We start from the raw sequence: 13,637 nt of genomic DNA on the forward strand, positions 1-13,637 counted from the left end.
AGTTTATTCCATAATTAACACAATCAATTAACGCGAGAATTAAAAGCGCGTTTACTTTCAAAGTGCACGTGAAAATACACTTGTGAAATCTGTAGTAAACAAAACAAGTTTACTACTGACTAAACGCGCGTTTCCTCGGGTAAATTTCAATTTTGACCTCGTTAACGTAATTATAGTAAACGCGAACATTGATGTTAACTAACGAAATATGTACATGCGGCGTAAACGTGCGTTTGCGTTATGTAATGCTTGGTCTGCACCCAACAGTAGTTGATAAGGCTTTGCTATCATCAACATGAACACATATGAGTAAAATCAAGTGTTGATGGCATATCATGAATCGAACATATGGTGCACTCAACGTTAAAAATTAATTATATTTAAAAGTATTCTAATTAACAGGGAACAAAACACGGATTTCCGGAAAATGAATCTAGTAGCTGATTTAAATTAAGTAGTTTGGATGATATTCATGCTGTTTTGATTACTAGTAATCATACGTGATAAAACGTTGTGGCCGCGAAAAGGGAAGTTGTTGTATTTTAAATTTATATTAATGAACCCTTTAAAAACAAGAAAAGTAAAAAAAAAAAGACTAACACTAAGTACAAAAGACATGCAAAGAGAAACAGACGATAGACCACAATAAATTTAATCCTGGTATCTATGATGAGCATAATTATATACTACGCAAAACGCTATTCATTTAGGAAATGCATTCGAGCTAAAAAATTAAACAAGTCTGAACTCATGTAATCAAAAAATGAAAAACTATCATTTCTCAATCGGTTGGACAGTAATGTTTGCAAATAAAAGGTCGTAATTTAATAACTGTTGACAATAAATCTGCAATAGATAAGATATACGCACGAACATTTTACAAATCTATCAATATATTGTACCTGTTTAGAACATCTGGTCGTAGCATTACAGTATGACTTATAGTTGTGAATAAAACAACTACGTTTGTTCCGTCTGATTTGCACCTTGAAAGTTTGTGACCACCATCATCATTAACCCAGTAGACATGATCATTCGCGGGACCAACAGCTATACCTGTTGGAACAGCCGTTGTACTCACAACATGTTGCAGTGCTATGTTCTGAGAGGGATATGGAAATCTAAAAATTAAAAATTACTGTAAGGCACTAACGATACTGATTAAAATTATGTTTTGTAGTTCATTAAATCATACCTCACTGAATTATGATTTTCATCACAAAATCAAGACACCTTCAATACTCCATGAAATTGGGCTTTTACTAATGTTGCATACGAAAAGAAATTTTACAGGATAATATTTGTTCCTTAAAATATATATACCGTTATTAGCAACCAAAATCGACAGTTTATAGTTACGGCAAATATTTATCCAGGGGTTTGCCTAAATAAAGATATGAGCGTTTTTTTCCCCCTATTTTGAAAAAAAAATAAAATTGAATGACATTTAGAAACCTTTATGTTCCACAAATATTAAAAGGGAAAAAAATGTTTTTCGATATTAAATAGATATAGAAATGTTTAATGTTTGTATAAAGAAATATATCCACACGATACATTTGTACTACATGGTAACTATAATTGAAAATCATTGTAACAGATAATCGGGACATTTTCTTTAGCTACAATCCATCCTATATTTCTCTATTAAGATATGATCGAATGCAACAGATTACAAAAAACCCCACATTGCTTGCCATGAGTGACAAGAAAATGCATCTGAGTTCCTCTCCGGTTTTAGTTGAATACATGTACCTGTAATGTAATCTGAATTAGCTGTGTAGAACTTGTTAGTTGTTCTTTTGGGCTATGGTATTATCTGTTTTTTTTTTGAGTATTAGTGGTATTTGCGACTTCGACCTCCTCCTTTTCTGTTTATTTATTATATTTTAATAATACGTGACGTAATTACAAATTAGAAACTTTTTAAACAACCTTGTGTTCTCTGTTCTATTGATTTCAAATTTCGTGAATAATAAAGTACTTCAAATAATAAACATAAATATAACAGAATTACATGCAATTATTTGTCATAAATATTGTACATCAGTTCTTTTGTTAATTCTGTAAAATCAAATAAGACAGCTTTATCAATTAATATCGACATGACCAGACTAAGCCTTCATTGAGAGAAATATTTGTCATTATCAAAGGCTGAATTCAACTAAACAGAAAGTTAAATCACTTGTGAGGGCACGGTAAGAAATAACACAAACAAAGAAATACATATGTATAACATATTAATTCCTACTAAAGTCTATAACGGTCAAAATATGTCAAATACATAAATGACATAAGCATTACATAAAAGCTGACATAAAAACCCCTGAGTAAAATCAAGTGTTGATTGCAAATCAATAATCGAACATATGGTGCACTCGCGTTGAAAATGTATTATTTTCTAAATATTCAAATATTACTTATTGGGGCACGGTCAGAAATAACATAACGAATTAAATATAGATATATTTGTAACATATAAATTCCTACAAAAATCGATAGTATAAATAACAAAAACATGCATGCAATTAAAAAAGAAGGGCATATTTTGTCTATTACAAAAAAAGAAGAAGTGAATATTAAAGTACTTCAGAACCAGTGTGCTCTTATGTGCACCTAAAGGTTCTTTTAAATCTTTTTACAATAAATAAAAGAAACATTATCATTTATCGATTGAGAAGATACGCATAAAGGTGTTAAAAAAATATTAAAACAAATTAAAGAAATATCATTAACTTCATAACCTATCAAAACCAGACACGTCGACACCCACTAAGTACGAGAAATGCTAAGGATGACAAACGTAAGAAACAGTTAAAGGTACTTATAACACCATTCCTATCACTTAATTTCAACAGAAGACACACTTGCTACTAATGTTTGAAATTATAAAACTCTACATATTAGAAAACAACAAAGCCGCGCATTAGTTGTTTTATGACTCCATGACGAGGACCTGCAATTTTCAATCATGTATGAGGAAGACCGTTCTTTTACCTATATTGGTTTATTTTTACAAATGGTGACCTGGATGAGAGAGTTGTCTCATTGGCACTCATGCAACATCTTCCTTAATATATATACATGTTAGTTCACATGTTTTCTACGATCATTTGCGCTATTGTGCTGTTGTGATTTTGTTATTATATGTTTTACATTTTTCTGATGTAACTACGGACAATGAAAGCAGATTATAATGCATAAAGAACAAGATGGTACATTTTCTTGGACAAAAAAGCGTTTGCAATTTAGGCTTCTCGAACATTTAGTTCAGGTATTCTCTATATCTCCATTTTAACACAATGTAGTGTACAGTTATTATAGCCATATGCATGTCAATTTCACATACATAAGGGGTGATGACAAAAAAAAATGACACACTTTTAATTATAGTACACATCATTTTGGTAAATTATGATTGTTGTGTAAAGTTATCAGTTATGTCTTTAAAAAAATACTTTGTAAAACCACTTTTGATTTTGTTGTTCAATAGCATACGGAAAATATCTAGAATAGACTTTTTTTTATTTTACCACAAAAAGAGGAATATAGTATGTTCATCAGTGTAACATATTGAGCTTTCCTTTAAGTAAACGGAAAAATAAAAAAAAAATTAAAAAAAATTCTAGAAATTAAAAATAAGATTATATTCCAACCGCATCATTTTAAAATGTTATGTTTAATTGTTTCACAGGAAAATGCTTCAAAGCTAAGCACTGTTGGTTATCATTTTGTCATATTTTCAATTGAAAAAATGAATACTGAAAATGTGAGCAAAGTAAAAACACTCATAATGTACAATATATTTTACTTACATTTTTGAATAAGATTAGTAAAAATATCATGAACATAAATAAATGGTTTTCAATTTAGGAAAAAGTATGTCAATGTTATGCGAATAAAACATTTTATATTTTCTTGCAACATTAAATTATAATGCTTTCCCCCCGTCTACATGGTATATAATTTACGAAAAGTCAATTTTCGTTAGCACATTTTGCACTTTTATCAAAGGACTGAGTTATTCAAATCTACTCTTCAGTCTTAAAGTTACTGTAAATAAAAAAAAAACTCTTTACTATATCTATTTACCATATTAAATACAGACAAATCTCGTATTCAAATACTAACAGATTCCCAAAGCTCGTCTGCTTTGTTGTTTTCAATTCGCATTTTGGACATGTCCTTTATTTATGGCGACATGCAAGACCTGCAATGTTGTTATCTCATTTATTTCTTTATAACTTTGTGAGGTATTCTATACATGTGTTGAAGTAGACTTACCGCACAATGTCACTCAAATCAATTCTTGGAAAATAAACGTATCTGTTTTCATAATCGTAGTCCAAAGAATACACACGACTTCCTCCATGACCAACAAGTACAGTCACACTGAGTGTATCAACATCAACTTCCATAACAGATTGAGATTGGGTACTTGCAAACAGAAGTTTTCCACTAACAGCTGAAAAACATTGTTCATGGGGTTATTCAATCTACCATTTTGTTAAAAAAAATACACTATCAGTTGTGCCAAAGTCATAATAGCCTGTCATAATATACTGAACTTTCGACCCATGCAGTTCTTTAAATAGTGTAAATGCCAGAAAATGAACGGTATGACAAATTATTATGCATTATATTTTTTAGAATAGAGTTGAGGGTTAATTTTAGCTTTATGTATTATTTGTTACTCACACATTATAACGATACAAGGACACAACATAATTAACTGAATAATGTCAAATTACTTATTAAAACAACTTATTTGTTTTGCCTACAATCGTGGGTACATATTGTGAATTGATCATATGGCTGATATACTGTGTTGATACTAGTATATTGCTGCAAACTAGTCAATTAGTCAAACAAGATATGTAAGATATGTGACCTTTAAATGTTTCGTGAGAGTTAAAAGTCCTTTTATTACGCCATTACATGTAACGGCTGTTTTTTGTTTTTTTTTTATAATCGATCTAGTCATCCTGGTCATTTAAAGGAAATTATCAGTTGAATCAAAACAGTGACGATGAACGCATTCCTGAAATCGTTTAAAACCCCTAAGTTAGTAGGAAAGATGAAATAGAAATATTTATAGCGTAGCAATTTTCTAAGATAAAAAGTGATTAGTTTTGTTACTACGATATATTTTAGCAGACTTCAGATTGAGATGCCTATCAAAAAGTCGGGACACTTAGTGATTCCCATAATATTATGACATTTTTTCTAATTTAGTCTGTATTATAATAATCCGTAATATTTTGATATCGAACACAATATTTCTAGTAATGTATGAAAAGACTGCAAATTTATTTGAATTTAAGACAAACAAGTCATTATAGCTTGAAATTGGAGATTGTAACAAAGAAAGTAATAGGACTATGAACTAGCGGTTTTATTTTTATCACTGAAAGTCATGTAAAATTCAAATTTAAGAAAGCATACCCATTACAATGAGAATTTGTCACATTTGTTGTTAGTAATCATATTATGATTTTGTTTTATGTAGCAAGTATGATTGTGTCAAATTACAACCCTGAAATTGCTTTATTATGATATTTCAGCTTTTTTTAGTTATTACGCATGCATAGATTGAATACTTAGTATTAAAGTTGAATGCTTGTATTATTTAAAACTTAAATTCAGGATACATGCATATTATGACAGGTTTATAGATAAGTGTAGCTTATCTAGTGAATTTTCATTTTGTTTTCTAAGGAGATTGGTATACCTACACTCAAAACATCTGACTTTAAATGAAATGTTCAACCAGTTTATTAAGCTGTTTAGCTAAGAAATAAATAAATAGTTTTTGTTAGTCCATATTTTTACAAGTAGGATTTTTACAAAAATACACTCCTTTTCAAACATGTAGAAAAAACGGGTTATACAAAAATGACAACTCGTGTCGCATTATACATTATTATAAGCCACATGCTTATTAAGGCATAGACACGCTTGGTTGTTAAAATCTCAGAATATATTAAAACAATTTATTAACAAAACAAGCGTTACTTCCTAAGGATTTGCATTATTTTCGCAAATGTTTGCGCTATTTCCCAAAGATTTGCATTATACGTAAAATTAAGCTTGAAATAAAAGAAAAGTTCGTGTGGCTCTTACACGCTTACGTATTTTTTTTTATAGGATTCCTTAATCTATTTTCTTGTGTGGATCTCATAAGGAACTCCATTATTGACCCTTTTACGTAAATAAGATATATACGCACATCCAATCAAATAAGTCTGCTATCCTTCAAAAGTTTGCAATCTCATTTGTAGTTTTTGAGAATTGATATGACGATTTTTAATTAAGGTACACGTAAGGGGCAACAAGAGGACGTAGTATTAGAACTACAATATGTACAAGCAATTGTGAATTTCAACAAAACTTTGTATTACCGTACACATGTGACTTGCCATGACATTACCATTTTGAGAAGAAAAACTTCTTAATATATGAAGTAATGGCTTATTGGAGTATATTTTATAGCTAGCTCACAAACAATTATAACCCCGCAACATAACTTATTCGCCTGTCCCAAGTGGGGAGCCTGCAGAAAAGTGGTTGTCGTTGGTTCTTGTCTGTCACATTTTTTTTTTCGTCAATTGTTTTGTTGTTTATAAGGCTTTTTATATCTCAACTTAATTGTTTGATATTTTTTTCTGTCTGTGCCTTTTATAACCAACTATACGGTATGTTTTTTTTTTTCTCAATATTGAAAGTAGCTCGGTTATTTATTGTCTAAATTTTAAATGTTTGTTTTGTTTTTGACTTTCTTATTTTCTCTATTTTTTATACCATAGAAAACATTCTTGTAATTTTAACCAACATTTTACTTGCTTATATTTGAAATAAAAAGTATTTTTTTTACTGAAGAGTAGCACCTGCATATATATTCAAATCAGTCACTTTATTTATGAGACTGTAAAAAGTCAAGAGCCTTAAACTATTTTGTTGTCATCAATGTTTTCTTTTTGTGTCTTTTTGTGCCTTATGTTTTTTTTATTTTTATTGTTGTATTATAGAAAGGTGGCAATTACATATTTTGCACTAGGAATAGGACTTACATAAGAGTTTTCTAACTGGATATTCTGACCAGCTATATCTAAAAGTATTATATTTAAATAATGACGCAAAGTGAAAACAAAAGATGTATGACTGGTGACCCATACAACGATACTTTCTGTGTGAACCAATGGAATGCGTGTGAAATTGATCTTACTATTTCTAAATGTTCATGTACTATTGGCTGGTTTTTATTATTGTATGGATTACTCTAAAAGATATCTGAAATTTCCCATAATTAGAACATATGTACACTTGTTATGGGATGAGAAAGTGGTTTCAGAAAAGAGATTTTTGTTCGAATAACCGTACGTATCATTGAATATACAATAGAAAACAAATAAGAAAAAAATGCTAATGTAAAATAACAATGCTGGTCTTTTTCGACAACAATGCATGTTTGAAAGAATGTGTGCAAACATTACACGTTGTGTTTAAGAATACAAGTATTTCTGATATATCTATTAACTTTGAATATCGCATTTAAACATAATAATAACTTTACAATTATTTTACCTTTGAAACAAACATCTTATATATTTCGCTTGGATATGCAACCTTTGATTATTGATCATTATGTTGAGGGATCTTTTTACATGTTTTATATACATAATGAAAACACAAAATGGAGGTTATCTACAGATTATAAATGAATATCATATGCTATGAGGTACAAGATTTATATCAGGATAAACATGTTAGACACGAATTTTTCTATTATGTAACCGTAGACTTTTGTTATTTCCCTGTATTTAGGTAACCAAATTAAACCAGTTCATGTGGAACATGCAAATTAGACAAGATATCATAATTATTACAGCATGATAACATCCCATGTATATGTAACATTGTAGTTTGGGGTTGACCGGGAAAAGTTAGGTTCGCAACATCGAAATTTTGGAACAGATGTCTGGCTAGAGTTTAAACCACCTCTTATATATAAAAGACCTACTCATTCATATATTTCATAAAAAAATAACAACCCATATATATTTCCCAGCTATAATAACATCTTATTTAGAAAAACATTTTTTTTTACAAACATCTTAACAGAATATAAACATTTGAGAAATAGAAAACAAAGTGCAAGAAAAACAAAAACAAACTCACAGTGTATGCTTACAATCGGTAAAACTATTGTTTCCATCTACTTCTTTAAAATAAATCAAACATGTAAAAAGATTGAAATCAATCAGCTTACTGTTCCAATTTAAAAAAAAAACGCTCATTACTAGTACCGTCCAAAATTATATTATTATTATAAGAAAGGAAGAACATAATCGTATGTTCAATGTAAAATAGGAAATGTTGAATTTTGGTTTCAATTTTAAAAAGTCCAGGTACAACTAGACATGCATTGGAATCGAATAAACTTCAAATGAAAAATTACTAGCTTCGCTAATAAATAATCAACATCTTCATGCACGGATAATTTACCGACAATGCGGTAAAAAACAATGTTGCGTATCCTAAAACAAATTTCAACAAGCGAAAACAAAAAGATGATGATGTAAACAGTGGCTATATTGGAAGATCGACAGTTACACATATTTAGTCAGTTTAGAAACTGGTAACAGCAGTGAATTTAATGGACAGCATTAGTATCGTTATTGGCATCAAAAGAGAATATGAAAACAAATTTTAATAATTGACAAAATATAGCACTTTTTGGTTTATGTTTAAATTTGTTTTATGTTAACTTACATTCCTCAGCTGAACTATGATACAATATCAGACAAATGATGAACCACATGTGTACGTCCATTACGCTCTGTATAATGTGATATAATAATGAAAATAAATATTAAACAGTTTTTCCAAGAATAGGATACCATTTATAGAAAACCAGTTTTTAAACAAACAATCGACAGAGTCATGTTCAAGAAACACGATAAGGTCGTGTCAATGATATAATATAAAAATCTATTGTGTAGATGTCAAACACTGAGACACTTTTCTCAACATCTGTAAGAAAGTGTCTTGTATGATTATATTTACCTACTTAGTGCAAAGACTTTATTTTAACATTGTACAATTTATTGCATCAACCCTGAGTGTTGTGCTCTTTTATTGAATATTTGACTTGATTGTGATATTGTGTGGTAATATTTACAAATTCTGGAAAATACCAGATTTGTATTGATGGTTTTTTTTATAATTGTTATATAACTAAAAAGATGTCTGAAATTTTCAATAATTTAATCATTTTGACTCTTGTTATTACTAGGAATGAGAAGTTCTTATCTGAACAGAGTTATTTTTTGTTCAAATTACCGTGTGCATGATTGAATATACAATAGAAAAATAATTAGAAAAAAGTTAATCTGAAATTTCAATTCTGGCTAATTTCGACATCAATACATAGTTGAAAGAATTCAAGAATTCGTGTGTACATTACACGTTGCGTTTTAAGAGTACACGTATTTTTCATATATTTTTAGATTTTAATGTAGGTATTATGCTAATTATGGTTTTACAGTTATTTAACCTTTTAATCAACAATCATATGTATTTCACTTTGATAGACGCAATCTATGATTTATCAGATTATTCGTAGTTCCATTTATATGTGAATAGTAGAGTCATCAAAAGGAAGATTAAAACAAATTATTAAAAAGCACCATATTTTACAATATACAAGATTTATATCAGGATAATTCATGTTACAGTCCTTAGATGGTGTAAACTTCCCACTAACACCATACACCATTACACCATGCACCCTGTGTCATTACACCATACACGTTACACCTTTGCACCATGCACCTTACACATTGCACCATAATGCAATTTAATTTCAAAGAAAGCGTGCGACAACAAAATTATTTATTTATTTTAAAAAACGAATTTTGATCACAATATTGCAAATTAATGTATAAAATTAAAAATCAGTTCTTATCAATATTTTCCATAGTTTTAAATGTCGTACACCATTCATTAACACCATTCCTGATCGCACGTTACACCATTACACCATTACCTTACACCATACACCATAGCACCATACACCTTCTACCATTGCACTATATGCCATACACAATTACACCATACACATTTTTTGGGGAAGTTTACACCACCCAAGGGCTGTATCATCCCAAATCACTTGAATTCTTCATTATGTTATCATAGACATTTATCCTTTCCCTAAACAATCATATCGGAAAGCCAACTGGTTTATTTTGTTTTTTGAGTAACACAATTAAATCAGTTTAGGTGGAGCAAGTAAGCAAGTAAGATGATATAGCCTTACTACAACAAAGTGATAAATTATACGAGGTTCAGACACATCAACCATGTTAATGTTGTTTAGAAAAAGTTCTTCATACGACATGTGCTTTTATCAACGCTGTTACGTTACAATAGAATTATAAAAAGAAGCATTCAATTATTAAATATGTGTTAATTCAATGTTAGAAAATAGATTTAAGAAGGTTTTTTTCAAGAATCTAAAATAATTTGTGAAAAACCAGTTTTTAAACAAACTGCTGATAGTCATGTTCAAGACGCATGAAACATAAATGTCAATGGAATAATTAAAAACACCAATTGTGTACGAGTAAACATTGAGACACTCTTCCCAAAATCTTTAGAAAAGTGTAGTGTATGATGATATATAGCAATTGTGTGCGTGATCTCCATATTCAATAGTCAAAATAATTTAAAAAAAATAGATAACTTAAATAAGTATCTTTCGCATATCTTTTAAACTCAATTCAGGTTTATTTCTAGAACAATACAATGGTGGATTTGAAACGGGGAATGCTTCAAACATTTCTCAAAGAGACAACAACCTGACCAAATAACAGAAATCGATCGACCTAATGCCTCCAATGGGTCTTCAACGCAGCGAGATAATCTCTCATCATAGCAGGGCTTAAGCTAGCACCTTAATGTATGCTAGTTCAGCGAAATGGACGCCAAATTAAACTCAGAAACATACAAGTGAACCAAAATTAAATAAAAACACACAAGACTAACAGAGACAGGAGGTTCATGACTTTGGACAGAAACAAAATAGCGTAGGAGTTAAACATGTTTTGTGAGATCTCAAACTTCTCCCTATACTTCTAGCCAATATGCAATGAACAAACAAACAGCAAAACGCACAGTAAAACTCAGTTTAAATGAAGTCGGTGACCAATGCTATAATGGTTAACAGAAGAAACTAATCAAAATGACAATGGTATAGATAAAATTTACTAGGGACTACTACACGTAGCAGTTACTGACATGCAAGCTCCAGACTTCACAATTGAACTGGTTACAAATCGTCATCATATTAACATCGACCACAATCAATCCCGTTATTGGTTAAGTTCCATGTCATCCTACATTATACTAACAGAACATAACACATATCCTGCCCACAAGCGGTTATAGAATACATGATTGTTTTTTTTTTCGATGCATTTTTCGGTTAAAACGTTTGGTAAGCTTTTGAGGTAAATAACAATATCGTTGTGCCCTATCTACAATATTACTAGAAACAATTAAATGTGAAATACCCGAACGTATGAGATGTCTGCACGTTATCTATATTTACGAATGGTGTTTTTGTAGTGATCATACAATTTCGAACAGATTCGAAAGTACTTATCTGAGCATTCAATTTATCAAGTACATGTACTTTCAACGAACTTTGAATGACCAAGAATGATATTTATTATGTTTCTATTTCTAACCTGTATTGTGTAATCTTTATCTAGGGAACAAAGACTGGCGTCAAAACATGAGCTATCATACAATTATCGAAGCAAGTAAAATGTAAAAATGTAAGGCGTAAGACGTTATGCGCTATATGTCATCAAGTACCGACACTATACGTAAACTACACAACCAGAAGACAAAAGACAGGGTAAATCAGGGTATTGCCTGACGTCTGACTAAAGAGAAAAATGAGACTGAACTATGAAATATGATTTCTAGATAAACATATTTAAAGTAATGAACAAAAAAACATTTTCGTTCGGACACCCACTCCATTATAGTGTATATTATAGGAGCATAAACCTTAAGCACGGGGAGGCATTTTACTGTCTCCACACCGAAATAAATACAAACACCAGTATAACATGTATAAAAAGGTGGATATCTGGGAAGCTAACCTTCGCATGTATTTATAACATATGTGAACAAGCACAAGCGTTACACAGTATCGTATGGAAATAAAATTCTATGTTCAATAAAACAAGTATTCGGATCGGATGAATTCAAAATGAAAACAACGTCAAAATGTCAAAAAGCAACAAAAACGGAACAAAGTCAATATTCATATAAACTTGTAACCAGTGATCATATTGAGAGTGTAAGAGACATTGGTAACGTTAAGCTTTGACAACAATATTGCAAACAAAGGTTTAGATGTAAAGTCTGTATTAAAATAAAATGTGTTGAGTATCGTTTTGTTTATATATGTTTATATTAACTTACATTCCGTAGCTGTCACATAATAAAATGTTAAACAAATTTTGAACCACACTATAACATTTATACCCCTCTTCTTTAAATTGTAAGCTAACATAGAAAATGAAAGAATAGGACACCGTTTTTTTTGGAAAACCAATTTTTAAATAGACTTTAGCTAGTGACAGAGGAATGTTCAACAGACCGTTGGAACAATATCATTTAAATACCATTGTGAAGCGTGCAAACACAGTAGTTTTAATATTTAACTTTATAACATACATTTAAATGAGAATTAATACAATAGATATGTGTCTCGCGTTACTGATTCGACATATCAATTACTACATTTTTGTTAGTACTGTATGTGCAATAGGAATGAAAAGGAAGGACGACCATTTTACAAGGAAATCGATTTCAGAATATGAATATTTTCATTTTATTCCCCCTATACAAAAATATGTTCATGACTCATTATTTGAGAAAGCAGGACAAGAATAATAAAAACTATAAAACGTACAATATGTTTAACATTATGACCTGTTTTAACTTGCTTACTCGTCAAAGCATAACAAATCATATTTATTTATATAAATTAGAATTTGCAGGTCCCATAACAGTTAATACATCAAATAACCGGGTACATTTAACTATACCGATTTTAATCTACCAGATGCAGATGCAGTCAAATAATTTAAAATAGATATTCGAAAATGTTGTGTTTATACATGCGTTGTCAGTTAAGCAACATCATAATTTGGTACATTATTTCTGTCTTGAAATAATGTAAGAAATAAGAATCAGATTTGACCCACAGAAATGGCCAACATACCATGGGAACAATACCATTTAAATACACATTGTGTAGATTCAAACAATGTAGTTTTAATATATAAATTTATAACATACATTTAAATGAGATTTAATAATACAATAAATATGTGTCTCGCGTTACTGTTTCGACATATCATTTACTACAATTTTGTAATGATGTGCAGTAGGAAAGAAAAGGAAGGACGACCATTGTACATGAAATTCAATTTTAAAATATAAAATTTTCTTTCATCTTACCTAAACAAAACTATGTTTATGACTCATTATTCGAGAAAGTAGGACAAGAATAATTAAATCCATGAAACTTACACTATGATTAACATAATGACCTG

The 13,637-nt window shown here is 30.0% G+C and overlaps 1 long non-coding RNA gene across 1 annotated transcript; it reads right to left on the reverse strand.

Annotated features, from left to right (window-relative positions):
* Positions 1–1,089: 1,089 nt before the first annotated feature.
* LOC127706119 (uncharacterized) lies at positions 1,090–8,830 on the reverse strand. The gene is made up of 3 exons (XR_007984233.1): positions 8,773–8,830; positions 4,285–4,465; positions 1,090–1,121 (listed from the first exon to the last, which is right to left on the reverse strand). It is a non-coding gene; the product is annotated as an uncharacterized LOC127706119 (long non-coding RNA).
* Between the last annotated feature and the right edge of the window lie 4,807 nt (positions 8,831–13,637).

Source organism: Mytilus californianus, unplaced genomic scaffold (assembly GCF_021869535.1).
Source record: "Mytilus californianus isolate M0D057914Y unplaced genomic scaffold, xbMytCali1.0.p SCAF_6, whole genome shotgun sequence".
Classification (NCBI taxonomy): Eukaryota; Metazoa; Mollusca; class Bivalvia; order Mytilida; family Mytilidae; genus Mytilus; species Mytilus californianus.